Below are 24,241 nucleotides of genomic sequence, written 5' to 3' on the forward strand. Positions count from 1 at the left end.
TTATTGCTGTCTATTTTGATACTTTTTTCAAGAAAATATAATGAATAGTCACCATGAACTTTACATTTATTTATATCTCTTCAAAGAATTTTAGCATGGGTCGCAACTTTTGACGTTACATTACTACATTCGAACTCTCATACAATATTGATTCCCGGACATTATTCTATTTAAAAAAGTTACTCTTTCCGTGTAAAACACCGGCTCCTAAAAAAGACTTTCGACGATAATATCTATTAAAAAGTGATCCCCACCAAACCTAACGGACAAGTTTACTAGATATACAACTCTAATACCCTCCATTGCCAATAGTTAACATTTTGATTGTACTACTACTACTGGTGCCGCTACTTTTATTGCTATTACTACATGTACTTCTTCTTCTTCTACTACTACTTCTACTACTACTACTACAACTGCTACTACTATACCTGCTTCCACTAATACGTCTTGTACATTTACCTCTTCTTCTCCTGCTGCTGTTGTTGCTGTCACTTATTCCTCTGCTGCTGCTGCTGTTGCTGCTGCTGCTGCTGCAACTGCCACTACCACTGCCACTACTACTACTACTACTACTACTACTACTACTTCTTTCTATTGTTGCCGCTACCGTACTTTACTGCCACTGCTAAGTATTGCAACTTCTATTAATACTAAGTTCTATGCTAGCAGTTTCTTGTGCAGTTTTCTTCTGAAGAATTACTTCATACCGAAGTTTGCAGGGATTATTGACACTGGTGTGTTTTGTGAACGTATTGTGAATTGTTATTTTCCTGAAAAAATGTATACACCAAGATACAGCGTCTAGAAATAGAATCCCTTTTCCCGTTGCGGAATGCTCTGATTTCTGTGTCAAGTGATGGTATCTGGGGCTAATGGTCAAACGGAAGGACGGACGGACGGACAAGGGCAAATCTATATCCCCCCCTCCCCCGAGTGGGGGCATAAAATGCAGCAATTAGGCCTTAGATACATGAGTTATCACTAAATTTGACCAAATGACCGGGGGTCGGTTTTTTTATGGGAGTCAATATTCTTCGTGAGGTTCAGTTTACTTCACGTGGGGGAGTCATAGTACTATGATCTGGAGGTCATAATACTATGACCGGGGGGTCACTGTTTCTATAGAATAATGACCGGGGGTCATTATTCTATAGGGGTCGAAATACTTCATTACACCGGCTCATGATGAAATGCTGTACTGTGGGGCTCCAGGAGTCTTCTTCTACCATCAATGCTGGAAACATCACCATATGACCTATAATTGTCTCAGTGCATCGTTAAAATACTTAGTAAATAAATTAATTATTTTCACTATAAAACCTTGTAGTTGTTGCCTAGTTAGTCTGAGGAAAAAAAATGAAGCTTTTATACTGATTGAAAAGAATTTAACTGCAATATTTTGAAAATCCAGATGGCACTTACAGTCACAATGTAAATTTTATTTGTTTTTCAGATACTCACAGTGCTGGAGATATTCCCAGATGTCACCATAAATCTGGCAAAGATCAATAGAAAACTTGTAGACATTTTAAAATAGAAAAGTGGAAACTCCACAGGTAGTACAACAAGACAAAAACGAAAATGTTGCAGGCATGGTTTGATTGAGCCTGTTCATGGACAGTAGTGGAAATGCAAACTATCACCATGATGCAAGAAGTCCTAAGATAAATAAATCTGAAAATTAACAGTCACTTGACCCTTTTAGTACTTTTGTGAGCATGAAATCGCTCTTTCAATTCTATTTATCATCTAATTAATTGTTAATTGTTTTATTCAACCATTTTTACATATTGAACCATTTTTACGACCACTACATGTATTATCAAAAGCATTCGCACTGTTTTGACATTAAAAGGATGAAAATTTTGTTCTACAAAGCTGCATGAATGCATTTACTCACTTAGGCTAATGGTACTTTGCGGAACTGAACGGAACAAGTTAAGAGCACCCCATGGGGTAAAATCAAAATGTAAAAAACAATGCTTTCAAACTAATCAGACCACCATCTCTGATAAAAAATAACCTATTGCATTCGATTCATTGTCCTGGTTAGTCGCATGTTAGTGACAAATGAAAACTGTTCTTCTTTTCACTTACAGTTTAATTGTAGCTGTATTCATTGTAATTGTAACTTCTATTACAGAATTTGAAACTGAGAATGCGTGCCAATGCTTGCAAAACGTATGAGCTGCAGAAGCAGTGCATGGAACTAGTCAGTTGGTTGTCTGTGGTACAAGCTGAAATCACATCAAGTAAAATATTTCTTGTTCCGTTCCGCAAAATACCATTACCTATATAGCTATTGGTACTTTGCGGAACGGAACGGAACCAAGTCAGGAATGAAGCTCAGCTGCATCTAATGTAGAAATGACTAATCTGAATATGTTATAAACATCACCAGAAGTTAAATCATCATGTGTCAGATGTAATCATTACTTGAAGATTACAGCAAGACGGTTCTTATTTTCACTTACAGATTGTAGGTGTATACTTGTTACTCGGATTCTATGTACTATCTACAAATTAAGAAACTGAGAATGTGTGCCAATGCTTGCAAAACGGATGAGCTGCAGAAGCAGTGCATGAAACTAGTCAGTTGGTTGTCTGTGGTACAAGCAGAAATCACATCAAGTAAAATATTTCTTGTTCCGTTCCGTTCCGCAAAATACCATTACCTATATAGCTATTGGTACTTTGCGAAAAGGAACGGAACCAAGTCAGGAATAAAGCTCAGCTGCATCTAAAGTAGAACAGACTTATCTGAATATGTTATAAACATCAACGGAAGTTAAATCATAGTGTGTCAGATGTAATAATTACTTGAAGATTACAGCAAGACCATTCTTCTTTTCACTTACAGATTGTAGGTGTATACTTGTTACTCTGATTCTATGTACTATCTACAAAATTAGAAACTGGGCATTGGTGCCAATGCTTGCAAAACGTATTTGTTGCAGAAGCAGTGCTTGAAACTAGTCAGTCGGTTGTCTGTGGTACAAACTGAAATCACATCAAGTAAAATATTTCTTGTTCCGTTCCGTTCCGGAAAAAACATTACCTATATAGCTATTGGTACTTTGCGGAACGGAACGGAACTAAGCCAGGAATTAAGCTCAGTTGCATCTCATATATAAATGACTAATCTGAATATGTTATAAACATCACCAGAAGTTAAATCATAATGTGTCAGATGTAATCATTACTTGAAGACTAGTCAGTTGGTTGTCTTCCGTACAAGCTGAAATCACATCAAGTAAAATATTTCTTGTTCCGTTCCGTTCCGCAAAATACCATTACCTATATAGCTAATGGTACTTTGCGGAACGGAACGGAACCAAGTCAGGAATACAGCTCAGCTGCATCTAATGTAGAACTGACTAATCTGAATATGTTATAAACATCAATAGACGTTAAATCTTAGTGTGTCAGATGTAATCATTACTTGAAGATTACAGCAACATCATTCTTCTTTTCATTTACAGATTGTAGGTGTATACTTGTTACTCGGATTCTATGTACTATCTACAAATTTAGAAACTGAGAATGAGTGCCAGTGCCTGCAAAACGTATGAGCTGCAGAAGCAGTGCATGAAACTAGTCAGTTGGTTGTCTACGGTACAAGCTGAAATCACATCAAGTAAAATATTTCTTGTTCCGTTTCGTTCCGCAAAATACCATTACCTATATAGCTATTGGTACTTTGCGGAACGGAACGGAACCAAGTTAGGAATAAAGCTCAGCTGCATCTAATGTAGAACTGACTTATTACCAGAAGTTAAATCATAGTGTGTCAGATGTGATCATTACTTGAAGATTACAGCAAGACCGTTATTCTTTTCACTTACAGACTGTAGGTGTATACTTGTTACTCTGATTCTATGTACTATCTACAAAATTAGAAACTGAGAATGGGTGCCAATGCTTGCAAAACGTATTTGTTGCAGAAATAGTGCTTGAAACTGGTCAGTTAGTTGTCTCTGGTACCAGCTGAAATCACATCGAGTAAAATATTTCTTGTTCCGTTCGGTTCCGCAAAATACCATTGCCTATATATAGCTATTGGAACTTTGCGGAATGGAACGGAACCAAGTCAGGAATAAAGGTCAGTTGCTTCTCATATATAAATGACTAATCTGAATATGTTATAAACATCACCAGAAGTTAAATCATAATGTGTAAAATGTAATCATTACTTGAAGATTACTATATGACCCTCTGGACGGGGTCTCTTTTTTTCCCAGGGGCATACCTTGAACAATCTTGTAAGAGAGCCACTAGGCAATGCTAGATATTAAATATCAAAAGCCTAGGCCTTGAAATTTCAGTCAAGAAGATTTTTAAAAGTATTTTCCTATGTAAGTCTGTGTAAAACTTGGGACCCCTGGGGCGGGGCCCCTTTTCACCACTAGGGCATAATTTGAACAATCTTAGTGGAGAACCACAATGCAATGCTACATACCAAACATCAAAGGCCTAGGTCTTGTGCTTTCAGACAAGATTTTTTTTTCCTATATAGGTCTGTAAAACTTGAGACCTCCAGAGCGGGGCCTTTTTTCATCCCAAGGGCATAATTTGAACAATTTTGGTAGGGAACCAAAAGGCAATGCTACATACTAAATATCAAAGGCCTAGGTCTTTTGGTTTCAGACAAGAATTTTTTTAAAGTTTTTTCCTATATAAGTCTATGTAAAACTTGGGACCTCCGGGACGAGGCCTCTGTTCACCCCAGGGGCATAATTTGAACAATCTTTATAGAGAACCATTAGATGATGCCGCAAGGAAAATATTGAGGCTCTATGCCTTGTGGTTTTGGACAAGAAGATTTTCAAAGTTTTCCCTATATAAGTCAATATAAACCATGTGACCCTCAGGGCGGGGAAATATTTGACCTTAGGGAAACAATTTGAACAACCTTGGTAGAGAACCAATATAATTTGAACAACCTTCGTAGAGGACCACTAGATGATGCTACATACTAAATACTTCATGTGAGGAAGCCATCCAGCTGGCTAACGGAAGGTCGATGGTTCTACCCAAGTGCCCGCTCGTGATGAAATAATGCATGGAGGGGCACCTATGGTCTTCCTCCGCCATCAAAGCTGGAATGTATGACCAATAACTGTGTCGGTGCGACGTTAAACCCAACAAATAAATAACATACTAAATATAAAAGCCCTTTGACCTGCGGTTTTGGACAAAAATATTTTTAAAGTTTTCCTTTCGGTTGCCATGGCAACCAGAGTTCTATATGGAATTCAATTCTTTGAACACTTTTTTAAGAAGATGATACAAGGAACATCCCTGTGAAGTTTCATTGAAATTGGCCTGATGGTTTAGGAGGAGGTGCTGTTTAAAGGAAAGTGTGGACGGACGGACGACGGTGAGCGATCAAAATAGCTCACCCTGTGCGTTTGGCTCAGGTGAGCTAACAAGAACACTTCAACAACAATTCAGTTCTGTTCTTTTTAATAATAATATCAATTCATAGATTGTATTAATGCATTTACTCACTACATACAAATACTTTTTGGGGTTGTGAGAAATACAATTTATAACAGTCAGTTCATTCTACAAAAGTACGGGAGAAAAAAACATTGTACATATCTGAAACCAAGGGTAATACCATGTAGATATATCTGATGGCCTGACTTATTATACTTTTACTGTAGTTCATGAGATTTCTTTACAGAAACATATAATACACGTACTAAATTTACAAGTTCCAAACATTTATATTTCTATATGTATCCAAAGTGATAAATCTCTGTCAGAAAAGACTGTCTGCTTTGCAACGTACAGTTCTGGAAGGGAATTGAACCTTTTTATAGGAGTTCTGTTTCATTCTGCTAACACCCCTGAAACTAGTACAAAGATGCTCTTTTTAATCATCTTTTATAATATAGTAACACTTAAATAAATTTTACATAATGAATAATGTTTAAAAGAGGATATTAACAAGAAGGCCTGATGCCCAAACAAACAAACAAACAAAAAGTTTGCCTACCTACCTACCCTATTTTTTTCAGAGCCGTTAGCGGAAACAAGTAACTTTTTTTAGGCCTTACGGTTTTCCATTTTTCATATTTTCGGTGATTTTTTTGTTTAAATATGTAATGAAATATTTTCATCAAGTAAGTTGAAAAAAGACAGTGTTAATTTTACTTGATTAAATAATATACGAGTCGAAAATTATTAAATCCTTAACACAACTAAAACATGTACCCGCAGAAATGTCGCAGGAACCGAATTAGATCTGTATAATAACTATGGAAGCATATCTATGTAGTTTATTCAACTTATTTTCTTGGATTAAATCAAAAACGTTTCCTTTGACAAGAAATATTATTGCTGTACGTACACCATGGGTGGTTTATAGTACAGAAATATGCATCCATTTGTACAGCGTTTTAATGGGAAAATTTTGTCAAAGGTGTTGCAAACTTTTATCAACAGTTTTACAAAGTAAAAGCAGGTCGTTATACTGAAGTTGCAGTTGAATGTGATATTTTTTAAGTTGGTTCCGTTCCGTTCCGCAAAATACCCCATATAGGTAATGGTATTTAACGGAACGGAACAGGATAGATTTATTTTAATGACACTATTAAAATAATTTAATTATGCTTATTTATGGTATTATGGAATTCCGTATATTAGTTTTTATTCATAACTGATGGTTTCGTAATTTTCAAGCCGTATTTTACAACATTGCAGCTAGGGTCATCGTCAATTCATAAGTGTTTTGCAGCACAAGAATATGCATGCGCCGACCTGTTGGGCGTTTTTTTCTGGGGGAAATATTTGTCACTTAAATGGGGTAAACCATGAACGAAATAACTTTTTTTGTTGGTTCCGTTTCGTTCCGCAAAATACCAATACCCATATAGGTAATGGTATTTAACGGAACGGAACGGAACGTGATAAATTTATTTCTAATATGACTATCAAATACTTCAATTAAGAATTGATGATATAATTAGGGAACTCCGTAGAGTAGTTTTTATTTATAACGGGTGGTTTCGTAATTTTCAAGCCTTATTTTTAACATATTATTATTGTAACAATTTGCTTTGTGGGTCAGCTCATGGATGATTTGCAGCAAAAGAATATGTGTATTTGAATTTGTATATATACTTAGTATGCTTTCAGTTGTGTACTTTTTTACTATATTCTGGAGTGTGATGTTTGGTGCAGGTCTGAATGTTTTGGTTTTAGTTGTTTTAAACCTTGATAGGCTCGCCTAGTCGTTGAAGAGTTAGCCTCCTTACATAGTTTCGACGCCGTTTGTTTTGCTATACTGGGCGAAATTAAGTCAATTCATGCGGCCCTATGGTGTAAATAATGACCCTTTTTGTTTTTCCACTATAAAATGTGCATGTTTACGTTTAAAGGTAAATTAAGACGAGCAAATTTCTGCATTACTTACACCAACGGGCCACATAAATGGACTAAATTACAAAACATTAACAACCGAGGTTAACATTGCAAAAGGCGTGAAACTATTTAAGGGAGCTAACTCTTTAACGACTAGTCAAGCCCATCAAGGTTCAAAACAACTAAAACAGTTTTCCATAGCACTATGTAGGTCTTCTTAAGACCTGCACCAAACATTACAATATAATGCACTGATCAATAGGGCGTTTTCAGGGGTTAAAGTCTGTCGTCGGTGTTTGTAAATCAGAGCTACTCATCGTAATGAAGTTGCCGATGAATGCGAGATCTTGTTTTAGTTTGTTCAGTTCGGCGATTTGTTGCAGAGAAATATGCATAAATGTAAAAAGGCCTTTTCCGGGGTAAGACCTTGTAGACAGTACTGGAAAATTAGAACCAGTCATTGTAATGACGTGGGGGATGAATGTGGGATCTTTTCTTAGATGTTTCCGTTCCATTCCGCAAAGTATCATTAGCTATATAGGTAATGGTATTTTGCTGAACGGAACGGAACAAGAAATATTTTACTTGATGTGATTCAGCTTGTACCACAGACAACCAACTGACTAGATTCATGCACTGATTCTGCAGCAAATACGTTTTGCAAGCATTGGCACACATTCTCAGTGTCTAAATTTGTAGATAGTACATAGAATCCGAGTAAAAAGTATACACCTACAAACTGTAAGTGAAAAGAAGAACGGTCTTGCTGTAATCTTCAAGTAATGATTACATCGGATATACTATGATTTAACTTCTGGTGATGTTTATAACATATTCAGATAAGTCATTTCTACATTAGATGCAGCTGAGCTTTATTCCTGACTTGATTCCGTTCCGTTCCGCAAAGTACCATTAGCTATATAGGTAATGGCATTTTGCGGAACGGAACGGAACAAGAGAAATATGCATAAATGTAAAAAGGCCTTTTCCGGGGTAAGACCTTGTAGACAGTACTGGCAAATTAGAGCCAGTCATTGTCATGACGTGGGGGATGAATGTGGGATCTTCACTTAGATGTTTCCGTTCCGTTCCGCAAAGTACCATTAGCTATATAGATAATAGTATTTTGCGGAACTGAATGGAACAAGAAATATTTTACTTGATGTGATTTCAGCTTGTACCGCAGACAACCAACTGACTAGTTTCAAGCGCTGCTTCTGCAACAAATACGTTTTGCAAGCATTGGCACCCATTCTCAGTTTCTAGTTTTGTAGATAGTACATAGAATCCTAGTAACAAGTATACACCTACAATCTGTAAGTGAAAAGAAGAATGGTCTTGCTGTAATCTTCAAGTTATTATTACATCTGACACACTATGATTTAACTTCTGGTGATGTTTATAACATATTCAGATAAGCCAGTTCTACATTAGATGCAGCTGAGCTTTATTCCTAACTTGGTTCCGTTCCGTTCCGCAAAGTACCATTAGCTATATAGGTAATGGTATTTTGCTGAACGGAACGGAACAAGAAATATTTTACTTGATGTGATTTCAGCTTGTACCACAGACAACCGACTGACTAGTTTCATGCACTGATTATGTAACAAATACGTTTTGCAAGCATTGGCGCACATTCTCAGTTTCTAAATTTGTAGATAGTACATAGAATCCGAGTAACAAGTATACACCTACTAACTGTAAGTGAAAAGAAGAACGGTCCGGCTGTAATCTTCAACGGTAATTAATGATTACATCTGACACATTATGATTTAACGACAACCAACTGACTAGTTTCGAGCACTGCTTCTGCAGCTCATACGTTTTGCAAGCATTGGCACGCATTCTTAGTTTCAAATTCTGTAGATAGTACATAGAGTTACAATTATAATGAATACAGCTACAATTAAACTATAAGTGAAAAGAAAAACAGTCTTCATTTGTCACTAACATGCGACTAACCAGGACAATGAATCGAATGCAATATAGGTTATTTTTATCAGAGATGGTGGTCTGATTAGTTTGAAAGCATTGTTTTTTACATTTTGATTATACCCCGTGGGGTGCCTCTTTACTTGTTCCGTTTCGTTCCGTTCCGCAAAGTACCATTAGCCCTGAGGGGCATTATTAAGTGTATACAGCTGGAATTTTTGCTTAGAATAATTTAGTGTTTAAGATTTATTTTGGCTTTAAAATTTAATTTAGATTACTGTATTAATAAGATGAATGTCCTGTTGCATAATTGTGCCTAAATTCATTAAATGCTTTCATTAACTGAATTTCAGGCATTAATATGATTGACTGTTTGAGCTTGTATGTGAAAATATTTTTAAGTAAAATTGAATAAAGAATACAGTTTAAAAGATTTTGACTATAATATAAGCTCACATTAGCGCGAAATGTTTTTGACAAGCTATTGTGACCACCCAATGTCCGTCATCAAACTTTCATTCTTAGATTAAAGCTTGTCATACTGTAAAATCATTTAAGTTCATGTGAGGAAGTCATCCAGCTGGCTTACGGAAGGTCGGTGGTTCTACTCAGGTGCCCGCTCGTGATGAAATAGTGCACGGAGGGGCACCTAGGGTCTTCCTCTACCATTAAAGCTGGAAAGTTGCCATATGACCTATCATGTGTCGGTGCTACGTTAAATAAAAAAAAGAGTATATTTCGTGGGCATGAAATTTCGTGGTTTTGGTCAAAACGGTATTTTCTTGGGGATATGAATTCGTAGATTTCAACTTTTGAATATAAAATGAATGGGAATTGTTCTTGTTCGTTGGGATTAAATTTCGTCGACTGACTCAACCACGAAAATTAGTCCCCCACGAATATTAATGATTTCACAGTATTTTGGAAGGAAAATATTAATTCTCTTATTTCCGCAGCTTCTCCGCATTATGGTTAATTGCTGTGGGTTTCCATGGCTCAATACTCCGCATTGCACCCCTGTTTGATGTTTTGCACACTATAAATGTACCACGTAGCCTCGATTATACTATTGTACGCACAATGCATGCATACATGTATCCAGTGCGGAAGTATTAAGTGAGATTCCAAAGATCAAAATACACAAAGATATGCGACCTGATTTTGCTCCCCATTTCCGCTTTTTGTTTTTGCATCCTGACTTTTGCTTCAGATTTCTGGGGTTCAATACTCTGAATTTATTCTGCGTTAATTGCGGAAATAATTTTGTGGAGAAATTTTAGCTAACCCGTACGAAGTGATGAGGCGTATGAAATTGGAACTTTCTTTATGGAAACCTTCGCAATGTTACCAGTGCAACTGGTATTTAACAATACAATAATGTATATACCTTTTTACTTTTATGGTTTTAGATATTTTTAGATGCTTTACAAGATATTTTTAGATGTGCTTTACAGTTAACTTTGATCAATTAAATTTTTTTCAGTTATATACGACCTTTTTGTGTTGGCTGCTGTAAAATCCAACTTATTCTTTTTTTATGGAGTGACACTGAATATAAAAAAATACTAATACTGGCATTGAACAGCTATATTTTATCGTAGATTGATGTTTAGGTGATTTAGCTATTATGTTTATATGGCAACTGCTACAGATCGTGTTATAACTGGTAGAAAATGTTGTCTGGTTTACGCCCGTAATTTTTTACGCCTGGCGTACTCATTTGCATATTACGCCTCAATTTACGCCTGGATTATATGATTCCTTTGATACTGCAGTTACGCCTGGTTCTCGTAAAGTTTATGCCTGGTTTCCGTGTGGAGACTATAAAGTGGGCACTTTCCACTGACTGACCAGTTAGAACAGAACAGAACAGAACAGAACATCGTTTCATCAATTCAAGTTACATATGCAACATATGAGTACACAGAAACATGTATGATTATCATTTAAACATGACATGGTATTTCAAAAACATGTAGGTCGCACTAATGTCTTTAAAGATGTCCTGTGCTTACCATTCAGTAAATCAATTCATCAATACATATTAACTTTAAATGTAGCAAATTTTCATCAAAAGTATTTATAGTGGCTAAATATACATAACTAAATGGGAACATAGAGCTGTTATCACAATAAAATTTCGTGCAATAATAGTCATTTGCAAGAAATGCCACGAATGCAACGCAATGCAATACAAGACAAGACAGGACAACACAACGCAGTACAACATAATAGATGTACTATACAATTACTAATAAACTTTGATAATGTGGCAGTTGAGTCCAATAAGTCCAGGGCTGTTCAAAGATAATCCGTCATAGATCAATTGCAAAGCAATTATTGGATTTACCTGTATCGGAAAATAAACAGTGTCGATTGTATTGAGTACGTACGTACGTAGGACGATCACGCGCGTACCCACCAGCCATTAACCCCTGCTGCGGCCAACCAAAGCGATTATAAATACCTAACTTTAGTGCTTGGTGCAGAAAGATGAGAAACTTTATACCTCACTTAAAGTTTAAGTTTTACATTTGAGCTTAAGGTTTACTTTTAGATTTGAGTTTAGACCTAATTTTAGATTTGAGTTTATACCTTAAATTTAAGTTTAGGTGAGGATTTGCGTTTATACCTAACTTTAGTGCTTAGTGCAGAAAGATGAGAAACTTTATACCTCACTTAAAGTTTAAGTTTTACATTTGAGTTGAGACCTTACTTAAGGTTTACTTTTAGATTTGAGTTTAGACCTAATTTTAGATTTGAGTTTATACCTTAAATTTAAGTTTAGGTGAGGATTTGAGTTTATACCTAACTTTAGTGCTTAGTGCAGAAGGCTGAGTTGACACCTAATTTTAGTTTAGCTTAAGATTTGAGTTTAGACCTAAATTTAGTGCTCAGGGCAGAAAGACGAAGAGCTACCTAACGCGAGTACGTACGTACGTAAGACGGTCGCGCGCGTTCCCACCAGCCATTAACCCCTGCTGCGGCCAACCGAAGCGTTTATACCTAACTTTAGTGCTTAGTGCAGAAAGATGAGAAACTTTATACCTCACTTAAAGTTTAAGTTTTACATTTGAGTTGAGACCTTACTTAAGGTTTACTTTTAGATTTGAGGCGAAAAAGGCCTAGTTGCACACCTGATATCTCTACCACAATGACCTAAATATGTTCTATAATTCTATAGCATGCAATTGTTGCAAGAACAGTATCTTGTAATAATTTACATGTATTTAGATGAATCTAGATTGATGCGTGCCTTTTTACCGACTTTTGATCAATACCTTAGGTAAGTTTTAGACCCGACCGTCTCTAAGGAGCTAGAATATTCAATTACATTGTACTTTTTCGCGGAAATCCTTAGTTTAATAAACATCATAAATAACCAATTGAATATATATGCGTTTAAAATACAACTGCATGTTTTATTTAGAAAACGTACCCGGGCCAAATACGAAACTCCCCCACAACTCTAAAAAGGGGCATAACTTTTTAGATGATGTAACATGTTCATTCAATTGTCAGATCAACACACTGAACGATATTTGTCGGGTTTAACGTCACACATGCTCGTGGTATACTAGTTCATGATAGAGGAAGACTCCAGATGCGCCTCAGTCCTAGCATTATTTCAGGATCGGGTGATTAAACATGGATAGAGCCGCCGATCTTCCACAAGCAAGAACGATAGCTTCTTCACTTTGATAACATTTTATTGCTTTTTCCATATGGAAATACTAGTTATAAGACGTGAATGCAAATGGCAAATGCAAATGATTGCAAATGGCGAAGAAAATGCAAGGATTTCTTAGATGCATCGGTTTAAAAATTACATACAAAAGGAAAAGAAACATAATTCATGAAGTACAGTTTTCATAGTTATGTTCCATGTTAGATATGATAGTGATTACTTATAATGACAAGAAACAACTACTTTTAATTACAACCATATTCCTCAAGTTGTAAAAGAGATGATGTGAATGTGCATCGACATTTCAATCAGAAATTCTTGCATAATTAATGGAAATTGATTTCTGATATCACGCAATGAAGTATTGACGGTCAAACCTAGCCTGGCTCCCTGGCTGCATGGTTATTTTTTTAATATAAATACTGCAAGCAAAATAAGAACATCTTAAGCCTCTAAAATAGCACATTTTATCTGATGGCTGAACCACCTATGTTCGGAGCCAGGGGCAATAAAAAATGTCAATGTAGAAACAACCTGCTAGAGTTACTTCCCTCTTAATGAATAAACATATATAGGCTGAACACCACTAAATCCAGCTGTTCTTTATTTCATATAAAATCCACTCACTTCATAACGGTGTTTCGACATTTTCTAGCATATCAGATTTTCAGAGACTTTTATTCCCATAAAGAACTAGATCGCTACTTTAGAAAAACAAAAAGAAAAGGGGGTGTTAACTTTTATATAAGAAAACTACAGTTCGTTAAATACAACCCGCTGAATTTACTACTTTCCGCTTCTTTCAATTTCTCTTTTCGTGACATTAAATTCTTACGCCGCCATTTTTATCTAGCATGCGATAGGAACATGCCGATTTCATTAGAATGCAAAGTGATACATACTGAAACGCGGTAGGGTAAAAGTAAGCACGTTGCTGCCGAGAAAATGCACTAGGAAAGGAAAAAAGATTAGTACTATTTATATTTGGACTACTTGTGACTAGACCTGCGGAGGCTTACATTCTATTTGGTAGTGATCAGCCTATAAGAGAAAATTTTTGTTTGATTTTTCCATGACTTTGCATTCATTCTCAAAGTACACCTATTTCACAATGATTCTGCTTTGTTTTGGTGCAAAATATTGAGAAAATATAGAGAAATGACAATTCATTACAGGTCACCCCCATCCCCAAAAATATGCAAAATTTAGCCCTGTGCAAGCAATATTTCAATTAATTTTACCTTATTCGTGGAATTTACATTTAACATCCATTGAATCGTTACGATGTTTGTCATTTTCATTCAGAAACATACTAATTTCAATATTATTTAGACAACTGAAGTGCTAAAATGCGAGAAAAGACATTTACTAGGTCCTAAAACGAACCAAAATAGTGCCACCTGGTCGAAAATTCGATCTAAATTCCAAAAACACAAGAAATTTAAGCGTTTTCAGTCATTTGTTACCGTTTTACATCATAAAGAATAGATTAATGGCATTTCCATTCATTTTCGAGGGGTTTCAGAAAATAACATGTATTGCCCCTTATAAGAGAAAATTTTTGTTTGATTTTTCCATGAATTTGCATTCATTCTCAAAGTACACCTATTTCACAATGATTCTGCTTTGTTTTGGTGCAAAATATTGAGAAAATATAGAGAAATGACAATTCATTACAGGTCACCCCCATCCCCAAAAATATGCAAAATTTAGCCCTGTGCAAGCAATATTTCAATTAATTTTACCTTATTCGTGGAATTTACATTTAACATCCATTGAATCGTTACGATGTTTGTCATTTTCATTCAGAAACATACTAATTTCAATATTATTTAGACAACTGAAGTGCTAAAATGCGAGAAAAGACATTTACTAGGTCCTAAAACGAACCAAAATAGTGCCACCTGGTCGAAAATTCGATCTAAATTCCAAAAACACAAGAAATTTAAGCGTTTTCAGTCATTTGTTACCGTTTTACATCATAAAGAATAGATTAATGGCATTTCCATTCATTTTCGAGGGGTTTCAGAAAATAACATGTATTGCCCCTTATAGGCTGAACACCACTAAATCCAGCTGTTCTTTATTTCATATAAAATCCACTCACTTCATAACGGTGTTTCGACATTTTCTAGCATATCAGATTTTCAGAGACTTTTATTCCCATAAAGAACTAGATCGCTACTTTAGAAAAACAAAAAGAAAAGGGGGTGTTAACTTTTATATAAGAAAACTACAGTTCGTTAAATACAACCCGCTGAATTTACTACTTTCCGCTTCTTTCAATTTCTCTTTTCGTGACATTAAATTCTTACGCCGCCATTTTTATCTAGCATGCGATAGGAACATGCCGATTTCATTAGAATGCAAAGTGATACATACTGAAACGCGGTAGGGTAAAAGTAAGCACGTTGCTGCCGAGAAAATGCACTAGGAAAGGAAAAAAGATTAGTACTATTTATATTTGGACTACTTGTGACTAGACCTGCGGAGGCTTACATTCTATTTGGTAGTGATCAGCCTATATATGTAAATAAGAACAAACATAGGGACGGGAGCCAGTCTAGGTCAAACCAAGTGTATAATATTCTATGACTTCGTTCTAATCACTATTTAGACTAGCTTTTGTTAAAATATCACCTAATTTATGTACTTGTTTTGTTATCACATAACTTTATACCTGTATATGAAAAGAAAACAGAAAAGAAAATATGTGGAACTGCGACTCACAACTGAAATTAACATCTTGTCAAAACGGTTTATACAACAATACAGGCACTAGAGCGCTAAAAAGAATTAAAGATACATTAACCACTGAATAAATTATAGTCCAGTACATGAAAAAATAACTTGACCGTTTGCCATAATGTAAGGGCCTGTACTTTGTGTTATGAAAGATTTATCAGCTCAGTGTGATTTACATAGAGGATATTACATGAGTGTCTTTTCATACTGAAATCTGTTAACAAAGCGGAATAAAAGTATAAAATGCGAATCTCTGTTGAACATTTTATCTGTTTTATTCGACGAGTGTAATAAATTCAATGTGGAAAGGCAAAAAATATCATTATTATCATCATCATCATTATTATCATCTTTTATTATTACCATATTTATATAGCGCTTTTTTCATGATTAACACGTTCAAATGCGCTTTACATTCATAGCAAACGCAGCCACACAGGGCGTCAAATTCATCCTCTACAAGTACAGACAAGTTGAAAGATTTCCTGCGGCCAGAAGTTATACCACGCTAAAAAGTAACTTATGAGTGAATATCGTACTTGTACGCTTTACATAGGAAAAATAACTCCATTCTACATGTTGTACAAGTAGACCTATGAAATATATATTTCTTAATTCTGAAAGTTATTGTTCTGAGCAAAAATAACTATATTTCCCTTTCATGTATGGCATAACTTTTAGCTCAACAGGCCACATTCCTTGACTATTGAAATACTTTACTAGAACTATACAAATGTGATTCATGCCTTCACTTGGACTTAACTGACATATAGAGCAAAAAAAAAACAACAAAAAAAACAAAAAAAAAACAAAAAACAAACTCAAGACCATAATCCATGAAATTAAACAAAGAGGAATCTTAAAAATCCCTTATGCACAACTAGGTATCAATATTGATCACCACTGAAAGTTTTAATAAGTTATATGAAATAATAAATAAGGAATTCAGGTCACAAGACATTCTCTATATATATCATACAGAGTGTCAGCTTTATTGCAATAACGGCGTTCCATAAATGCGATAAGCCAATCGCAAATCGGTAAAATATCACGTGAAATCGCCCAGTCTCCATGTGCTTTACTACTTGTTGCATTCCAATATACCTGCGGCCTCCAGGCCGCAGGTAACAAAGAGCGATCTGACTAGAGGTACAGAGTGAGATAAAGCCCCAAGAACAGATGGGGAGAAATCTTTTTTAGACACAGGCCTGTCCGGCTAACTTACCCTAGCTATTTGCGAATAGACAGTCTGGTTCTTTAAGGTAGTTCTGCATGTTTGGACCGAAACTTTTTCTACAATGTAGAATTTGATTAAACTCTGATTTTTCAAAACTTCAGAATATACCTAGAAAATTCAGCAAATAAAAAGGATAGGGTCATGTACTTGATTTTTTGCTAGACTGATTTGAAAAATTTGGACCTCACGCAATTTTTCATAATGGGAGTCTATGGGAAAATAGCAACTTTCATAACATTTTCGCAAACAGAAAAACTTCCACAATGTAGATTTTAATGAAACTTCTCACAGTCGTAAATAAACATAAGGCCTATAATACAGTGAAACAAACTGCATAGGTCCGTTGTGCTTATTTCTGAGATATTTGGCCATGATTAAAGTGAACTGCCTATTTGAAGCTAATTTTAAGACATTTAATATCATATCTACTTTAGAAAGATAGAGACTGTTACAAATTGATAACTTTATTCCCAGGTTGCTTTTAATTCATAAACTGATTTTCATTTCCGTACGCCGAATCCAGGCTTTATTTTACGTTTTCCGGATAAATGACGTTACGCCATCACTTCCGGTTTATCAAACGTGCAGAACTACCTTAACGTGCCCGATGTATAGCACAGATACACGCGAAGCCATCTTTCCTGGGAAGAACCAGTACAGGCCTCTTAGTTAGGTGGAAGACACTCAACAGCATCTCAAAAATTTCCAGTGCCTGAACCGGAATTCGAACCCCTGACCTCTGGATTGACAGACAAGCGTGTTACCACAAGACCACCTATCTACAGTAAAATGTATTATTCTTTTTATCACATGTTAGCTTTTCCTGCTAAAACATCAACAATTTTTCTTTCTTTACCTGTTTAAGATCAGGTCAATTCGACCAACGTATCACCTTTTTTTACAATAGTGTAAAACGAAAATTATGAAATACATGTAGCTTTATTTCACTCCCTCGACGCCAAACATTTAATAAAACCTATTATTTAATCTATTTCAACTTACATGCTCTCCTCGGCACGTGCGAGTATTTTATCTTCACTAGACCTTTTATCTATCAATCTAATTTTGAAGGCATAGTTCAGTACTGGCTGCAGTTGGATCAGGCTGCAATAACACAATACAACAGATTAGTTATACGTCGTTGCACATTGATGAATATTAAATCACGTATTTCTTAGATATAATAGTCATCAACATTGTTCACCGAACATTTTCAACTTTTATTTACTTTTCGAATTCCATGACAAAATTTTAATGGTATAGTTTTTTAAAGTCAAACTTAAGACAATTGGCACTGCATGGATTTTTCATGTGCAACCCACATTTACTGGTGTTCTTTCACAGTACTCTATCGCAGGTCCAGTAGAAGAGTGTAAATTATACTCCTAGCCCGAAAGTCCAGGGTTTCAACTTTGTAAGGAGCTTGATTTTATCGTGATAACATCAATCTCCCACCTACGTACAAATACCAAACTATCCAGAGCTCTGATATGAACGTGTCACAAATCGTGTTTGCAATTCAGTTTAGTACAAGATGTTTCAAATCAATGACTGTCTTGGACAAGAACACAGCTGATTAACGTGTTGTATAATAAGGTTCAATGTAAACATCATAAAGTACATTTTGTACGTTTTGGTGTGAAAAATATAACAAAAGAAAACAATACGGCTCACTTTGTGAAACAGAACTATAGGATATCTAAATTATCAATTACATGTTTTGTACTGTTATTTTTTATATAATACTCGTAAATACAGAATAAAATGCAAGAAGCTAGGTCCTATCAACAATTCACTGTATGAGTTACGCAAGACACGCTTTACAGACAACTTATGCTAATAATTTGAAGTATTTCTAAATTTAATATGATCAGGTGTGTGTGCCAACGTTCGTCACTAAGTGCTTGACACAAGTCAATATGCAAGAACAGGGTTATGGTTATTGACATTCTTACTTACCTAATGATGACAAAAATGTTTTATGTTTCAAAGCTACAGTATTTAAAAAAGTGAACCTAAATCGAGTGATTTCAATTTTCTTAATTAACAAGAGCTGTCAGTGGACAGCGTGCTCGACTATTCTCAGTGCTTGATAGTATAATATAAGCTATGAGTAAAACTTTAACATTACAATAAGCATATTCTAAGTCGAAAAGGGCCATAATTCAGTCAAAATGCTTGATAGAGTTGCCTCCTCCCATTTACAGACTGGGGTCATGATGGTAAACAAGTATGCAAAATATGAAAGCAATATCTCAATGGACTTTGAAAATAGTTGGGGTGGTACGCAAACTTTAACATTTGTGTGACGCTCACGCTCACGCCGACGCCGGGGCGAGTAGGATAGCTCCCCTATTCTTCTAATATGATGCAAGAAGAGTTATGGTGTTTGACCCATTTTAACTAGCTTAATGATAATAAACAATTTTACAAAGTTTCATATCTATAGCTGATATATGATGACCTAGATAAACAGAAGCTGTACGTAAGACAGCGCGCTCCACTATTCGGCAATTTGACAGTAAAATGAATATATGTCTCAATAAGAGACCTCTACTTTAAAAGGAAGATACACCAAGATAAAACAAGAGCACCGCCTTGCGGGTGCTGACGCTCATCTGATTTTTTTTTGTATAATAGAAAAATTGTTCTACCCATGATTTTCTAAGTCCAAAAAGGGCCATAATTCTTGCAAAAAGCAGGATGGAGTTATGTTTCTTGATGTACAGAGACAGCTTATGATGGTAAAAAACTGTTGCAAGTTTCAAAGCAATAGCTTGAATAGTTTAGGAGAAAAGTTGACCTAAACATAAAACTTAACCAATAAATCTGATATTTTCTAAGTCCAAAAGGGGCCATAATTCTTGCAAAAAGCATGATAGAGTTATGTTTCTTGCTGTACAGGGTCAGCTATTGATGGTGAACAAGTGTTCCAAGTTTCAAAGCAATACCTTTGGTAGTTCAGGAGAAAAGCTGACCTAAACATAAAACTTAACCAGGCAACGCCGACGCCGACACCGATCAAGTGATGGCAATAACTCATCTTTTTTTTTCAAAAAATCAGATGAGCTAAAAAGACCCTACTACTTAGAGGGGTTAAAGGTCAAGTATGGAAGGGGTACTGATATTCTTTATTTTGACGGAATTAAATTATATTTTTATCTTTTAAAGTACCAAAGATATGTCTATAAATGAAGCTTTCGAAAAACTTTACATGAAAAATAATTTTAAGTATAACAACTTGGTGTCCTTGACCTTGAGTATAATGGGCCAAGCCCCTGCACACACACTTTGTTTGTATGTTGGACAATGTTTATGTGGAGTTACAGTAAGATATAAGCAATAGTAACAAAGATATGACAGAAAAACAAAGGTTGCCGAAAAATTTTAACCTTAGAAATAACGTAAGTATAACATCTTGGTGCCCTTGACCTTGGGTATAATGGACCCGGCCCCTGCACATACTTTGTATGCTGGACAATGTTTTTGTGAACTTACAGTAAGATATAAGAAATAGTAACAAATAAAAACAAAGGTTGCCGAAAACCTTTAACCTTACAAATAACCCGAGTATAACACCTTGGTGACTTTGACCTTGGGTATAATGGGCCCAGCCCCTGCAATACTTTGTTTGCATGGTGAACAATGTTAATGTGAAGTTACAGTAAGATATAATTAAGCAATAGTAACAAAGCAAAACAAAGGTTGCCGAAAAACTTTAACCAAGAAAGCTCACGCCGACGCCGACGCCGACGCCGACGCCGGGGCTAATAGAATAGCACCCCTATTCTCCAAATAGTGGAGCTAAAGATTTAACCAAAAATAATTCAGTCTTCTATGTACTAAAAGGGCCATGATTCTGACAAATGCAATGTCAGAGTTATGGTTCTTGGTCAACGCACTCACCTAATGACGATAAATAGCTGCAAAGTTCCAAAGCTATTTCTCTCATAGTACCCGAGACATGTGAACTTAACAAGTATTTTAACAACAACAAAAACCAACATTTTTTAAGTACAAAAAGGGACACAATTCTGTCAGACTGCATACGAGAGTTAGTTCATGACCTACTTGCTCATTTTATTATGATAAACAAGTGCGCAAAGTTTCAAAACTAACGCTCATACAATTTATGAGAAGAAGTGAACCTAAGCAAAAATCTGAACCGACACCGAGGATCAAATAACGAGAAACCCTCATAGATATTTTTAAACCCAGACGAGCTAAAACACGAATAATATCTCTACGAAAGATAACATTTCTCACTAAGAAATATTGATGAATGAATGAAGGATGATAAAAGAACAGGGATCGGACGAGAATCTGAGCCTTTTTAATTCAAATATGTTCCACAATTTAGTGTACTGTTTTAGGGTTAAGGAAAGAAATATCCAAAAACAATGTTTGATGACATGTGTTTTGCACACATAACTTTAAACAGTTTCTTTTAGTTGAAAAAGATTGTATTTACATTAAAACCAACCAAAATCAACCAAGGATCATCTCTTTCGGTTACTAGAAGGTATCAGTGAAATACATATGGTTGTCACTTAGCTTGATAGTTATTTGCACGCAAAACTTTAATCAAATCCTTTAAGTTGAAAAAGGGCTATAATTGACTTTGAATTTAGACATGAGTGAGCTAACTTGATAATTGACTGTGAAATGTTTCAAGAGCACTGCCTGTTGGTGCCATTGCTCGTCTGCAAGTACTGGTCAGTAGGTAAGAAAAGTGTTATAGTTCAGAACAAAAGGGGCCACAATTCTAACAAAATGCAGGTTAGAGTTATGGTTCTTGGCCTACATAGTCACCTAACTATTGATTAACAAGTGTGCAAAGTTTCAAAGCTGTAGCTCTTATAATTTTTTAGAAAACTTTGACCTAAACAAAAAAAATAACGAAGAGACTCAAATTTTCTAAGTATAATAAGGGCCATAATTTTGACAAAATGCATATCAGAGCTTTGGTTCTTGGCCTACTATGTAATCTAATGATGACGAACATGTGTGCAAAGTTTCAAAGCTGTAGCTTTTCTGGTTTTGACCTAAACAAAAAATTTAAACGACGCCGACACCGACGATCAAATGATTTTTAGGTGATGCTGCTGAACAATTATCTTTAGTTTGAATCAAATCCCTTTTGTAATAACAGAAATATGGTGAACATGCATCAAAACTAACATAAAATTGAACATGCATCAAAACTAACATAAAATTCTATGTAAAAAAGGGGGCATAATTCATAAATGATTGGTGCCGGAGTTATAAACCTTGTATCATGTGATGTGGGTAATGACTTCAAGTCTGAATCAAATCCTTTTAGTAATAAACAAGATAGAGCGAAAGTGCACCAAAACTTTAACCTGGAATTCTAAGTAAAAAGGGGAGATAATTCATGAAATATTGGTGTGAGAGTTATGACCCTTGCGCCATATGATGTGGTTGATGATGTGGTTGATGATGTGGAATAACTATTTTAAGTTTGAAGTAAATTCATTGAGTAATAACAGAGATAAATGCATCAAAACGTTAACAAAGGTGCGGACGCGGAAGGACACCGGGGTCGAGTGTAGTCGAGCTAAAAAGCCAAAGTGTAGTGTTTGGTATTGCTGTGACATATTTTCATAAGAAACGGTTTAAAGCTAACTTACCTCCGCCGTTATAAATACATGTGGTTACTGGTATTTGCACCATTCAGTCAGAATTGGTACGCGTTGCTAGTCCTTTCCTAACTCGATCTGTCGTTGACTCGATACTGGTTATAACCGGTGACGCCATCTGAAAGTCATAGGTTCAAATTAGTCTACATAAATGACTATTACATGACATTTTATATAAGTCAGCGGACTGTAGTATACATATATTGGAATGTCTTGCCGGTCAATAGTATAACTATTGCCCGAGGTTCGACAGAAGACCAGATTTTTTTCAAATTTTGACTGTAACCCAACAAAATATGGTGTTGAACTTGAACCGATCATGTAGCATTATCTGTGGACCGTTGATTTATAAGAGCCTTGTAATCATAAACAGTTGTTAAATCTTTTTTGCGATCAGTAATTGTTTTAGAAGTACGGATCGCAGGAGTATGTTCTCCGTGATGTTTTTGGGGGAAATATGTCGTATCTGAATAGAGAATTTGGCTGTTACTTGTGCTGGTACAGGTTCCATGAGCATAAGTTATGCTAACTGTGTGCCACTACTTAACTGAATTTGAATGCTTTGACTTTACAGCAGTAAAACCTGTGTCGAAGTGAAGACTAAAGTTTTAGGCCACCCCTCGGGTAAATTTCAATTTTGGAAATTATACCTGGCAGACCCGTAATATTCATAGTATATATATGATACAGAATTGTTCAGAAGAAGTAGAAAATACTTTCTATAGAAGTCATCTTGCTCGGTAATATGTTTTTTGTCTTATAATACATGTACTTCAACTGTTCACATTCTATTTTGTAAAAGGTATGTATATTTGATAATGCATACACAGACGGTTATTGACTGAACACTTATTCCCTAGTCCGAAGGCCGAGGGTTCGAATTTTGTCAGTAGAAGCATTTCAAGCAGAGTCTGCACAGTCCTTCAATTCGACAAGACTTCGTATCAGAATCATACCTAGTTTTTACCAAGTTTTAAAGAAATCAAGCTATAACGTACCTGCTTCCGTGAAACATGCTACTATCAGGCCGTCGTCAGCTTTTCTTCTGCATCATTTTCTATTCTTTATGACTGTTTTTAGTTCTACCCGTCAAACTAATGTCCGAACTTTTGACTTGTTCATCAGATCTCACATATAGCTCGTGCGGCTTTGAGTGGTTTATGCACAAAGGTTGTAATGGGACAATCAATGGATTTATTTAAGCCCCCGGGCTTTTCTTTATTTTGCAATCAAGGTCGTAATAAAGTGCGCATTCACGTCAACACAACACAAAATACTATGCCCCAAAGATAACGTGATGTTTACAAACATAATTATAAATAGATTGAAATGAAGCATAGAGAATTCAACATTTTTTTATTTTTGTAATTTGTCAAAAATGTAAATATTTCTTTTAGTTTAATAGTATTTTTTGTATTTGTTTTTAAGGCATTTAAACAATAATATGAACGCATATATGAGCCGTGCCATGGGAAAACCAACATAGTGGGTATGCGACCAGCATGGATCCAGACCAGCCTGCGCTGGATCCATGCTGGTCGCATACCCACTATGTTGGTTTTCTCATGGCACGGCTCATATGAATATATAATTCTTGCTTTCATA

General features: G+C 35.6%; 1 long non-coding RNA gene across 1 annotated transcript in view; it reads right to left on the minus strand.

The window, feature by feature from the left end:
• Positions 1 to 23,776, minus strand: part of LOC123537658 (uncharacterized) — a 35,388-nt gene extending 11,612 nt beyond the window's left edge. Inside the window, exons 1-3 of the long non-coding RNA XR_008368009.1 lie at positions 23,635 to 23,776; positions 22,628 to 22,754; positions 17,979 to 18,080 (exon numbers count right to left, since the gene is read on the minus strand). This is a non-coding gene — a long non-coding RNA (uncharacterized LOC123537658). The remainder of the gene's footprint in view (positions 1 to 17,978; positions 18,081 to 22,627; positions 22,755 to 23,634) is intronic.
• Positions 23,777 to 24,241: the final 465 nt, after the last annotated feature.

The sequence above is a fragment of the Mercenaria mercenaria genome, chromosome 17 (genome assembly GCF_021730395.1).
Source record: "Mercenaria mercenaria strain notata chromosome 17, MADL_Memer_1, whole genome shotgun sequence".
NCBI lineage: Eukaryota > Metazoa > Mollusca > Bivalvia > Venerida > Veneridae > Mercenaria > Mercenaria mercenaria.